The sequence below is a fragment of the Macaca fascicularis genome, chromosome 3, assembly GCF_037993035.2.
Source record: "Macaca fascicularis isolate 582-1 chromosome 3, T2T-MFA8v1.1".
Lineage (NCBI taxonomy): Eukaryota > Metazoa > Chordata > Mammalia > Primates > Cercopithecidae > Macaca > Macaca fascicularis.
The window spans coordinates 154823846-154838194 of record NC_088377.1 but is presented as its reverse complement, the minus strand read 5'-3'; positions in this window follow the sequence as shown (position 1 = coordinate 154838194).

Genomic DNA, 14349 nt, shown 5'->3' with positions numbered 1-14349 from the left:
AAGAACCTTGACATGGAGGGATTATCTTGGACTAGTCCAATACAATCACAAGGACTTTCATAAGAGGAAGGCAGAGGATCAGAACCAGAGAAGGAGATGAGACAATAGGAAGTAGAGGTTGAGGTAATACAAGTACATGAGCCAAGGAATGAGGGTGGCATTTACAAGAAAAGGCAAGGACACAGATATTCCTTTAAAGTCCCAGATGGAACAAAGCCCCACCAACCTATTTTAGATTTCTGACTTCCAGACCTATAAGAGAACAACTTTGTTCATTTAAGCCATTAAGTATGTAGTAATTTGTTAAGAGCAGTCATAGAAAACTAATAGAACCATACTCAATATTTTTTTAAATACAAGGATGAATTCTGCTGTCACATTTCTAGGAAAATATTATAGATTAATATTTATGACAGAATAACTATTGACATCATAATAGATAAATTACTTTTACCTAGCCTAATTTAATAAATCATCTGATCATCTGTATCAGTCACAGAAATACAAGTCCAATCGGTACCATTTCTCTTCATTTTAAAGAAGAAATAATAGTAAACTAACGATTTTGGATGCCCTATTCCTTTCTCCAGGTCTAGTAGGAAGAAAAGGTTTTGATTTGAAAGGAGGGAAAAATTTATGATTCATTGGGGAAAAAATTAAAGCATTTGTATATGACCACTTATTTCTTTAGAATGAGTGTAATAGCCTCTCATGAGTACAGTAAATGCATAAATATGTCTTTACAAAAGGAACCAAGATTGGTAGCCCTTTGAAAAAGTTTGCATTTATTGCAGTGACAGTAAAATGTTGCATAGGCTTGCAAGAGCTGTGATAATATTGCTTTACATATGTATGTTAAAGCGCTGTGAGCATGGACAGCATGAAGGGAGTCATGATCACAAGAGCAGACAGCATTTATCCCTCGAATGCCCCAAGTCAATTAAAAAGAAAAGAGATTCTTACATCTTGAATGTGTGGGGATATTTTTTCGGGACAGCATTGGAAAATGTTAGAATGATGATACAAATGAACAAAGATGGGATAATTCCTTGCCATTGGTAAGGGAATTAAAAAGTACTCTGTTAAGAGAAGCAAGGGAGTTTCTCAAAGTGAATAATAACTCTGAAACTGCATAGTCAAGCTGGCAATAACCAGAACGGGCCACAGAGAGTGGGTAGAAAATTAGCAATACTTGGAAAGGCTACTATATTTTTTCCGATTTTTAAAAATAAATGTAACTCAGTGCTTTTATAACTATTTCTTTGGTAGCAGATATACTGTTGCGACACAGGGGAATGCCCTTATGTTTCTGCAAGAGGAGAACACATTCTCTCCCTAGTAACCAAAGAAAGAGTTGATCTTTAAGGTTCTTTCCTTGATTGACATTCTACAATTCTATGCTTTAAGTTACCAGTTAAGCAAAGATCATCTCAGTGGAAATACATTACCTTGGTCAAACAACAGAATTTGAGAGTGTAAGTTAGAAAAGGCTTAGCCATAAATATTCTTTTGTATTTACCCTTAGAGAATGGCCCCTTTTTTGTCCTTAGTCCCTATTAGAAGGAAATGCAGAGATAATCAGGACATTTGGAATAAATACGAAACTAACATGGAAATCAACTTCTAGAGAAAGGGAAAAAATCTAAAATCTTAAATTGGTATATCACCATTACAGAAACTGTTTGCGACCCTGAGCAGAATTACAAATTAATTATGGGAATTCTCTCGATTTACCTCAAAAAGTGCATATGTATGTGAAATACAGGAGTCAACCAAGCTGCCAAAGATAATTCTTTTTGTTTACACAGCATTTTCACCTGCGTGATTTCAACAGATTCTCATAACTGCCTTCTTAAATGAGTGTTACTAAACTTAAATCAAGGCCCCAAGATGCTAAACAAAAGTCACACATCCAGTATTTGGGAGAATCCAGAGGTAAACTCATGTCTTTGTATTCAGAACCAGTCTTCAACTTTCATCCATTTTTTTCATTTGACTAACAGGTTATTTTGATCTTGAGAGACATAGCCAGAACTACCAAATGAAAATGCCAACAAAAACCACATAATCCCAAAGTTACTGAAACTTACAGAAACATTGTGAGAAGAAGTAAACAAAAGAGGTGAAAATGATGTGAAGGTTATAATGCCTAACATAGTAGCCCAACTGTCAGATGGACTCAAGATCAGAAGCAGAAAACTGATTTGAATAATAAAGACAGGTTGCTTTTTCATAGGTGACCTGAGAAGAATGCTACATTCTGATATCACAATAGCTCTTCAGCCTAGCCTTAAGCCCCATCCATGACATTGGTAATGGCATTGAAAAGTGAAAAACAACAGAAAAAGTTTATTCTATGGAAGGACATATTCTACTGAGTAGGATTGATGCTCTGTTATTAATATTCATTGGAAGGTGAGATGGATCAATTGTGGAAAATTTTGCTGTGGGTCAGCGCCAAACCTGCCAGGTGACATTAAGATAGTGACCAAAAAACTTCACAAGAGGGAGTAGAAACTGTGATTGGGGATGGTGAGGGGGATAGATCATTTAGAAATATAGTTATTTCATCCATTTTTCTCCATGCATTGTCAGGATAAATAAAAATGAATGTCACAACTGATTTTACTCAACTAGTTTTAAAATAAACACTCTATTCTGAAAATACTTGCAGAAGGAGCCTGCCAATTAGTGAAAAAGAAAGAAATTAAAAGGGTCATTTGATAGGAAAGCATTGCAGTAATTATCACAATGCATATAATTATCTTTTTCATTACTAATCACTGTTCATTCTGGCTGGTTCACATAACTGGCTATATTCAATCACTACATCTTTTTTTAAAATTAATTTAAGTAAATGTAGTAATGTCAATTATAAGCAGTGAATCAGGGAGAAACTAATGATTATAGATAATGCAATCATCCTGGTTAGTTGCTCTGAGAGAATGTCCTAAAGCTTATGAAAAGGAAAGCATGAAGGCACCAGTCAGTGGACATAAATATGCTAATATCATTTCTTTTCCAAGTCTTATGTTTTATTTAACATTGATTAAGTGTACAGAGGTTACTAGTATCTGGTCAGAACATGTAAAATTGCACAATCTTCACCAGTAAGGACCACAAGGTACCTAAGTCACAGATAGCTATCGGTTTTAAGCTTTTATTTCTAAAAGTTAATGCAGGCCAGGAGTGGTGATTCAGACCTATAATCCCAGAAATTTGGGAGACTGAGGGGGGCAGATCACCTGAGGTCAGGAGTTCAAAACCAGCCTGGCCAATATGGCGAAACCCCCTCTCTACTAAAAACACAAAAATTAACCAAACGTGGTGGCAGGTACCTGTAATCCTAGCTGCTTGAGAGGCTGAGGCATGAAAATTGCTTGAGCCCAGGAGGTGGAGTTGGCAGTGAGCCAAGATCTGCCATTGCACTCCAACCTGGGCGACAGAACAGGACTCCGCCTCAAAAAATAAATAAATAAATAAATAAATAAATAAAATAAAAAGTAAATGCAGTTACAAATGTCTATTGGGTGTGGTTAGCATAAGAGCATAGGGACATTAGCATAAGATACTACTAATTAACAAGGGCATCTGGCATAAGTAAAGAGCTGAATTTTTCTGAGAGAAAAAAAAATATTTTAACACACTGGCTTCAGTCACCACACAGATTCTCTATTGTTCTACTTCAATAACTTGCCTCAAATCTCAAGTTAATCATTTGATAAAAGGGGGAATCCCTGCTCCCTGCTGTCCTGATAATATTTTGCCAGAGCTGGGGGTAAGGTTGGCTGAGTCCTCTGCAAGCTGGATTCATGCATATATATTGGCTCCAATAAAGCCTTCTCAGTTTGGGTCATTAGTAGCACCCTGTCCTTTATATACACAGCTGCAGTTCTGATTATTTATCAGCAGAGCAAGCTCTCAGAATCGATTTTCTAGTAGAGGCAATACATTTGTATTAACCCTGACTATACTTTCTCTCCCAAGCAAGGCAGCCAACCAGGGTTGGAAACCCAATTCGTGGTTCGCATCAAGCCAGCAAATATGTTTTGACTGAAGTGCCAACTGAAACATCTCAATATCAATCCCAGTTGGAAAATGCTCCATAACTGATTATCATTGTCTGCCAGAAGCTCAGAAGGGGTGAATGATGGCAAATGCACAGCACGACTTTTTTACCATTCCTGCTGAGAACCCAAATTGCTACGCTGATATTTTTATACCGTTTTAATCAGCTGAACGTAACAGTAACTTCATGAAATAAACAACTAACCAGGAAAAGACAAGAGGTTTCCCTAAGAATTTTGAAAACCTAATCATGATTAAAACATCATTTTTAAGATGCTGATTTAAGATTTTAAACAACTCAAAGGAGACATAACCTTAATTTTTTATAGAAATACTAGGGAAAACAAGAGTTAATTTTGATCAAATGGAAAGAACAATCAAATTTAGTCCTAAAGATCACCCCTTCATTAACAATACTAGCATTACTAATATTTTTTTAATTACTTTAAGTTCCAAGATACATGTGCAGAACATGCCGGTTTGTTACATAGGTATATGTGTGTCCTGGTGGTTTGCTGCACCTATTGACCCATCCTCTAAGTTCCCTCTTCTCTCTTTCCACCTGCCAACAGTCCCTGGTGTGTGTTGTTCCCCTCCCGGTGTCCATGTGTTCTCATTATTCAACTCCCACTTACTAGTGAGAACATGTGGTGTTTGGTTTTCTGTTCTTGTGGTAGTTTGCTGAGGATGATGGCTTCCAGCTTCATCCATCTCCCTGCAAAGGACATGATCTCATTCCTTTTATGACTGCAAGGTATTCCATGGTGTATTACGTACCACATTTTCTTTATCCAGCCTATCATTGATGGGCATTTAGGTCGGTTCCATGTCTTTGCTATTGCAAATAGTGCTGCAATAAACATACCTGCACATGTGTCTTTATAGTAGAATGACTTATAATCCTTTGGGTATATACACAGTAATGAGGTTGCTGGGTCAAATGGTATTTCTGGTTCTAAATCCTTGAGGAATCACCACACTGTCTTCCACAATGGTTGAACTAATTTACATTCCCACCAACAGTGCAAAGTCTTCCTATTTCTCCACAGCCACACCAGCATCTATTGTTTTGTGACCTTTTAATAATTGCCATTCTGACTGGCATGAGATGGCATTTCATTGAGGTTTTGATTTGCATTTCTCTAATAAACAGTGATGTTGAGCTTTTTTTCATATGTTTTTTGGCTGCATAAATGTCTTCTTTTGAGAAGTGTCTGTTCATGTCCTTTGCCCATTTTTTGACGGGATTTTTTTTTTTCCTGTGTAAATTTGTTTAAGTTCATTGTAGATTCTGGATATTAGACCTTTGTCAGATGAGTAGATTGCAAAAATTTTTTCCCATTCCGTAGGTTACCTGTTCACTCTGATGATAGTTTATTTTGCTGTGCAGAAGCTCCTTAGTTTAATTAGATCCCATTTGTCAATTTTAGCTTTTGTTGCAATTGCTTTTGACATTTTCATCATGAAGTTTTTGCCCATGCCTATATCCTGAATGGTATTTCCTAGTTTTATCTCTAGCATTTTTATAGTTTGGGGTTTTACATTTAATCCATCTTGAGTTAATTTTTGTATAATGTGTAAGGAAGGGGTCCAGTTTCACTTTTCTGCATATGGCTAGCCAGTTTTCCCAGCACCATTTATTGAATAGGAGATCTTCCCCATTGTTTGTTGTCAGGTTTGTTGAAGATCAAATGGTTGTAGATGTGTTATTTCTGAGGTCACCGTTCTGTTTCATTGGTTTGCATGTCTGCTTTGGTACCAGTACCATGCTGTTTTGGTTACTATAGCCTATACTGTGAAGTCAGGTAACATGATGCCCCCAGCTTTGTTCTTTTTGCTAAGAATCGTCTTGGCTACTTGGGGTCTTCTTTGATTTTGTATGAAGTTTAAAGTAGTTTTTTCTAATTCTGTGAAGAATGTCAATGGCAGTTTGATGCAAATAGCATTTAATCTGTAAACTACTTTGGGCAATATGGCCGTTTTCATGATATTGATTCTTCCTATCCATGAGGATAGAATGTTCTTCCTTTTGTTTGTGTCCTCTTTCATTTCCTTGAGCAGTGGTTTCTAGTTTTCCTTGAAGAGGTCCTTCATGCCCCTTGTTAGCTGTATTCCTAGGTATTTTATTCTCTTTGAAGCAATTGTGAATGGGAGTTCATTCATGATTTGGCACTCTGCTTGTCTATTGTTGGTGTAAAGGAATGCTTGTGATTTTTACACATTGATTTTGTATCCTGAGACTTCGCTGAGGTTGCTTCTCAGCTTAAGAATTTTGGGGCTGCGATGATGCGGTTTTCTAAATACACAATCATGTCATCTGCAAACAGAGACAATGTAACTTCCTCTCTTCCTATTTAAATATGCTTTATTACTTTATTCTTGCCTGATTGTGGTTGCCAGACTTCCAATACTATGTTGAATAGGAGTGGTGAGAGAGGGTATCCTTGTCTTGTCCCAGTTTTCAAAGGGAATGCTTCCAGCTTTTGTGAGTTCAATATGATATCGGCTGTGGGTTTGTCATAAATATCTCCTATTATTTTGAGATATGTTCCATCAATACCTATTTTACTGAGAATTTTTAACATGAAGAGATGTTGAATTTTATCAAAGGTCTTTTCTGCACCTATTGAGATATTCGTGTGGTTTTTGTCATTGGTTCTGTTTATGTGATGAATTATGCTTATTCATTTGCGTATGTTGAAGTAGCCTTACATCCCAGGGATGAAGCCAACTTGATCATGATGGATACGTTTTTTTGATGTGCTGCTGTATTTGGTTTGCCAGTATCTTATTGAGGATTTTTGCATCAATGTTCATCAGGGATATTGGTCTGAAGTTTTTTTCTTTTGCTGTCTCTTCCAGGTTTTGGTATCAGGATGATACTGGATTCATAAAATGAGTTAAGGAGGAGTCCCTCCTTTCAATTGTTTGGAATAGTTTCAGAAGAAATGGTATCAGCTCCTTTTTGCACCTCTGGTAGAATTTGGTGGTGAATCCGTTTGGTCCTGGGCATTTTTTGGTTGGTAGGCTATAAATTACTGCCTCAATTTCAGAATTTGTTATTGGTCTATTCAGGGATTTGACTTCTTCCTGGTTTGGTCTTGGGAGGGTGTAAGTGTCAAGGAATTTATCCATTTCTTCTAGATTTTCTAGATTATTTGTGTAGAGGTGTTTACAGTATTTTCTGATGGTAGTTTGTATTTCTGTGGGGTCAGTGGTGATATCCTTTTTATCATTTTTTTATTGTGTCTATTTGATTCTTCTCTCTTTTCTTTATTAGTCTAACTAGTGTTCTATATATTTTGTTAATTTTTTAAAAAAACAAGCTCCTGTACTCACTGATTTTTTGGAGGGTTTTTAGTGTCTCTCTCTCCTTCAATTCTGCTCTGATCTTAGTTATTTCTTGTCTTCTGCTAGCTTTTGGATTAGTTTGCTCTTGCCTCTCTAGCTCTTTTAATTATGATGTTAGGGTATCAATTTGAGATCTTCCTAGCTTTCTGATGTGGGCATTTATTGTTATAAATTTCCCCTTTATCACTGCTTTAGTTGTGTCCCAGAGATTCTGGTACATTGTCTCTTTATTCTCATTGGTTTCAAAGAACTTATCTATTTCTGTCTTAAATTCATTATTTACCCAGGAGTCATTAAAGAGCAGGTTGTTCAATTTCCTTGTAATCATGTGGTTTCTTACCCCTGAGTTCTAATTTGATTACACTGTGGTCTGAGAGACTGTTTGTTGTTAATTCCATTCTTTTGCATTTGCTGAGGAGGTTTTACTTCCCATTAGGATTATGTGGTTGATTTTAGAATAAGTGCCACGTGGCACCAAGAATAATGTATATTCTGTTGATTTGGGGTGGAGAGTTCTGTAGATGTCTATTAGGTCCACTTGATCCAGAGCTGAGTACAAGTCCTGAATATCTCTGTTAACTTTCTGCCTTGTTAATCTGTCCAATATTGACAGTGGAGTGTTAAAGTCTCCCTGTATTATTGTGTGGGAGTCTAAGTCTCTTTGTAGGTCTCTAAGAACTTGTTTTATGAATCTGGGTGCTCCTGTATTGGGTGCATATATATTTAGGATAGTTAGCTCTTCTCGTTGCATTGATCCCTTTACCATTATGTAATGCCCTTCTTTGTCTTTTTTGATCTTTGTTTGTTTAAAGTCTGTTTTGTCAGAAGCTAGGATTGCTTTTTTTTTGTTTTGTTTTCCATTTCCTTGGTAAATTTTCCTCCATTTATTTTGAGCCTATGTGTGTCTTTGCATGTGAGATGGGTCTCCTGAATACTGCACGCCAATGGGTCTTGACTCTTTATCCAATGTACCAGTCTGTGTCTTTTAATTGGGGCATTTAGCTCGTTTACATTTAAAGTTAATGTCATTATTTGTGAATTTCATCCTGTCATCATGATGCTATCTGGTCTTTTTGCACACTATTTGATGCAGTTTCTTCATAGTGTCATTGGTCATTATATTTTGGTGCTTTTTCAGTGGCTGGTACAGGTTTTTCCTTTCCATACTTAGTGCTTTCTTTAGGAACTCTTGCAACGCAAGTCTGGTGGTGGCAAAATTCCTCAGAATTTGCTTGTCTTGAAAGGGTTTTATTTATCCTTCTCTTATGAAGCTTAGTTTGGTTGAATATGAAATTCTTGATTGAAAATTCTTTTCTTTAAGAAAATTGAATATTGTCCCCTAATCTCTTCTGGCTTGTAGGTTTTCTGCTGAGATGTCCGATGTTAGTCTGATGGGCTTTCCTTTGTAGGTGACCTAGTCTTTCTCTCTGGCTGTCCTTACCATTTTTTCTTTATTTCGACCTTGGAGAATCTGATGAGTATATGTCTTGAGGTTGATCTTCTCATGGAGTGTCTAGTGGTGTTCTCTGTATTTCCCATGCTTGGAGATCCTTGATCACTCAAGGAGACCGGAGAACAGCAAAGATGGGTGCCTGCTCCTTCTTCTGGGATCGCTGACCTCAAGAGACACCAACCTGATGCCAGTAGAATGGCTCCTGTATAGGGTGTCTGATAACCCCTGTTGGAGGGTCTCAGCCACTTGGCTGGCATGGTGATCAGGACCCATTTAACAAAGCACTTTGACTGTCCCTTGGTGGAGGGGGTGTGCTTTGCTGGGGGGAAACTCACTCGTCTGTGTTGCCTGGATTCCTCATAACTACCAGGAGGAAAGGCTAAATCTGCTGGTCCACAGAGAATGTGGCCACCCCTCCCACTGGGGGCTCAGACCCAGGCCCTGGCTGGAGTTGTTGGAGTTCCTGCAGGGAGGTCCTACCCAATGGGAAAGGATGAGTTAGGGGCAGGCCTGAAGAGGTGCTCTGGCCACAGTCTGCCACACTTGGTGTGTTGGGCTGTGGGGGACACCTCCTGAGACCAAGCTGACCTGCCTTCCTGGCTCCAGCAGGGGGAAAGCTTGGCCTGGAGCTGCAGACATGGCTGCCGCCCTTCCCCTGCCCAGGGAACTTAGTGTATTGGGCAGTTATCAGTCCAAGTGCTGGCTGCTGCTCCTCCCCCAAGGAGCTCAAATGGCTTAGATGGCAGGCAGCCACAGCTGTGGTGCTGGTCGCCCTCCCCCTGGGAACATGGCAGGCTTAAGCAGATTCTAGCAGAGAGGCTGTTGAGAATCTGTGCAGGTCCAGGCTTGGGACCCTAGGTCTCAGTGGCATGGGTTCATGAGTGGGATTTTCTGATCCATGGGTTGCACAGTTCTGTGGAAAAAGCACAGTTTCCCTGACTGGGTGGCACGCTCACTCACCGCCTTCCTTGACTTGCGGGTGGGGGCTCCCCTGCCCGGTGTGGCTCTCAGGTAGGCTGCTGCACCACAGTGATCTTCCTTCCTGTCCTTAGATCACGCCAGTTGCCTAGTCAGTTCTGATGAGAGGACCTGGATACCTTGGATGCTGGTACAGGATTCACACACTACTACGGTTCTTTTCAATGGCAGCTTCCTGTCGTGGCTGCTTCCAGTTGGTCATCTTGGCCCTGCCCCCACTAAATTTTTATTCTTGTTTGTGTATGAGTGTCTGTGTGCTTTTCTAAAGCTCAAATCATCACAAGTAGCACATATCACAGTCAGGTAAAGTATTATAATTCTATTCTAAGTAAGGATTTTGAATTCTTAGGAATTAAAAAAATGATAAATGTTATTACTGCACCTTATAAAAGTATACAATCTGAAATGGAGAAATGTAACAACCACCCAAGAGTTTTTTTCTAAATACAGAATTATTTTTTTAACAAAATACAGATAATACAGATAATTTTAAATACCTGTTTTAATTTAAATTTGAGAAGGAAATAGAAATTGGTGTTTTATTTAAAGCTAAATGAGTCTTTCAGGGATTTAAAACTTTCTCTGCTGCCTTCCTTTGTTGCAACCCATGTAAGTAGTTGCGTGTGTTTTACTTTCCAGTTATCCATTTTTTTTCAATTTCCATAACCCCATAAAATTGCTCAAGGCAAACAAGATCTTTGTACATCCAAACAGACTTCAATTCTCAAATTTTACTCCTAAGACTATCAAAAATTAAAAACTACAGTCTGAGGACCTAAAGAATTTGCCAGTACTCCAGTTTGTTTACATGAATGATTATATGAAAAGTATAACATAAAAACATGTATCTTGTCTATGATGACGAAAAAGCATAAAAGTGTATTTCGTAGAAAAAAACACTAGGAAATATACAAATCACATTAGTTGCATTAGATATTAAGATGTAGCACCTTAAACATGTCTTGTCTTTGTAAAGAACCTATTACACAGATTTCTAATCTTCCAAGACTCTTCAACAATTAACTGAGGTGTGTAGCTTTTGATGTAGTTACACTTTCCTACAATGATTGAATAAAAACAAATTTTGTTTACATGCCCATATGTACACATGTGTGTGTGTTTGTGTGCATGTGTCATTTTCTATTTCTACAGCGTTTTTAAGAGTTTGGCAACATAACACATAGGCTATAACATGTAAAAATTTTAGCCAGACAAAAACCATGTCTAGTTAGAAAAACAAAAAGGCAATATGAAGATACTGAATGTTATTATATTTAAAATCATTCACTCCAAAGAATTCAAGACTCTCTAGATCAGTAACTTTTTAACCTGTTAGACCACCTTATGATTGATTTTGACTCTTTTTCTAAAGCAATTTGACCACTAAAATTGCAATACTGTGTTACCAAACACATTTAAAATTGTAAAATACATTCTAGGTAACATTATCTCAGAAATGCTACCAAGTTGAGTCTGTTTGAGTTTCTTTTCCCTGCATATTGACTCATTAAAGTGACATACTTTACTTCTCCCTGACCTCATGATTTAATATACATGCTCCTCAACCTATAATGGTCATCCTGATAAACCGATTATAAGTATAAAATATTGTTAAGTTGAAAATGTTTTTAATACACTGAATCTACCAAACATCATAGTTAGGCTAGCCTAACTTGAATGTGTACTTACATTAGCCTGCAGTTGGGCAAAATCATCAAACACAAACTCTATTTTACACTGAAGTGTTGAATCTTATAATTTATTGAATACCATACTTAAAGTGAAAAACAGAATGAGTGCATGGGTATCTGGCTCCTATTGCATGCTTATTGCTCTCACTCCACTGTAAAGCCAAAAAATTGTAAGTATAACCCATAGAGAAGTTGGGGACTATTTGTATTGTTGCTTCCTATGCAGACCAATGTTATAAAGTCACCGGATCTCAATAGGAGGCAATTGAGTTAGTTGACTGTCAGAATAGGCTCTGCTGAAAAATTAGGATGGATCTATAAGCTCTTAATTAACCACAGTCTACCTATAAGGACTTTTCTATCAGAAAAGGTATCACACACTAAGGGGAAATGAGAATTATAAGGAAACTAGCTTTCATTGCAGGTCAAGAAAACCATATCTCTTTCCAGGGAATGCCCAAGTCCTCCACTCATTTATTAAACAAACTTTTCTTGGAAAACTTACTGTGTGCCAGGCATCATGCAAGATATTGATGAACAACAAGACTGACACAATTCCGCTCCAACATGGGTGAGACTAGTTGAGAGAGACAGACGTAGGGAATAACAATATCAGCAGATGCATGAAATAATGAGGGTACACAGTAGGTGCATCTTACTTGGAATTACAGAGTTAGGCTATCCTAGAACACTTTTAAATGCCTAAGCTGAGAATTAAAAGATAATTAAAGTCAGCCAATCAAGGAAAAGGGATAATTGTTTTCAGAGAAAAGAAACAGAATATCCAAGGGCCTAGATAACAGAGAAAGAAAATGGAATCTCAGGATTCCAAATTCACTATGCCAAAGGGAAAGTTAAGCTTGGGAATAAAATCTCGCAAAAACTGCCTTCCTTTGTCTGAAAACAGATAGCTGTAATTTCACATGTTTACTTTGTCTTATGTAAAATGTAGACATACTGTGTGCAAGATGACTGCATAATTGACTTTTTCCTCTACTTTGTCTTTTCACATGTAAAATGTAGATTCACTGAGCACGAATCAGAGCCTCTCAAGAATGCAACCACTTGCCTCATTGCCTACCCTCACTCCTTTTTCTTCTTCCCCTCCGGCTTGCTCTTTCTCCTTTTTAAATATTGAAGTTCCCAAAAGCCTCTTTGGAAAAAGCACAACTCACAGACCCTCCTGTGACGTGTATTTCTTTTTCCTCAATGTGTCTACAACCTTGGCAGAACACACCTCGAATCGATTGATACCTGCTTCAGTCACTTTTTGGTTTACAGGATCATGGCACAATCAGGAAATTTCCAAATTCTAGAAGAGCTCATGAAAGTGGGCCACCCAGGCTTTCATGATATTCAGAGGTTGGTGACCTGACAGATTAAACAAAGAACTAGGCAACCATGGCAAGGACGTGGATGACACCTGACCCTTCCATATCCCACTAGCTAGAACAAGTAAGGCTCTTCATGGCTGGAGCAATTTTTTTATTGGTTCGACAAATGAAAGAAAACTGCCTAGAGTTGTTTAGTAAGGGACCATGGCTTGGGTAAGTACTAAGGAATGACAACAGAGCAACATCAGCAATCATCCATTAACCAAAGGAAGCAAGTCTTGTTGGTGTTTTCAGTACTGAGGCAGAAATTTGAGAGGTACAGACCAACCATAAACATGCCCCAGAAATAATGAGTTCATTTGTTCCTTTAAAATGCCAGAGTCCTTAGAGAATCCTTTAGCTAGCATGCCAACCGCTAGGTTAGTTTCAGAAGCCATGGCATTTCAAACCTCAATAGCGCTCAGAAAAGACAGGACAAAGTCTCTTTTCTTCCCTAGTATTTGGAACCACAGACTTGTAGGCAAGCTATGAAATTTTAAAAATTAAGTATCTTAAGTTTAAAAAAAAATTGATAAATATACTAAAATCATTTCCAGAATGAAATAGTCCATTTCAAGGAAAAAAAAAAACACAACAAACATATTCTCTTTGTCACTATTTAGCAACAAAAAATAAGATAATGATATATTGAAATACAATTTAGGCTTTGGGTTTTAGTCATCTAAATAAATATATAAATATTAAATATAAATATTAAATATAATAAAAGCATACATTAAAATATAAAACTCACAATACTTCAAATTCATTTTTATATACACACATGTAGTTATTAAAAACATTATCAAATAAGATGTCTTCATAAACTTTTATCACCTCACAGAAGTAAACCAAACACTTTAGCGACGTGTTTACCTTTTGAGAGACGATTGTTAATTTTAAGAACTTTCTCATGCTGGTTAACATCAGCCATAGAGGAGCAAAATTGTCATATGCTACAAATCAGAATTTTCTCCACCCTGAGAGCCAGATATTAAACATTTACTAGCACATCACTAGTAACATTCATGAAAAAGTATAAAAGAAAGCAAATCACTCTAATATTATAAAGTTGTTTATAAACACACATATGGTAGTGTATAAAAAGTGTATTCTCAATATCTTTCTGAGGTCACATTGTAAGATTGAATCCAATTATTTTCTTACTGACTGATGCTTCTCCCCATAATTATGTGATATGGAAAACAGATGATAATAGTTAAAGCTAAACAGCTTGATGCTCAGATTTGTTTTTTCCAAATACTGACCAACGTGATTATCACAGTTTTGTGTAGTTCAACCTATGTTTATCTATAGTTTTAAAACTATTTAACTGCCTATGAAATAAATATGAGCTCAGGAAAGAACACCGATTTTTTTGCCAACTTGCCATATATATGTATTTGTGTGTGTGTGTACATATATATATATAATT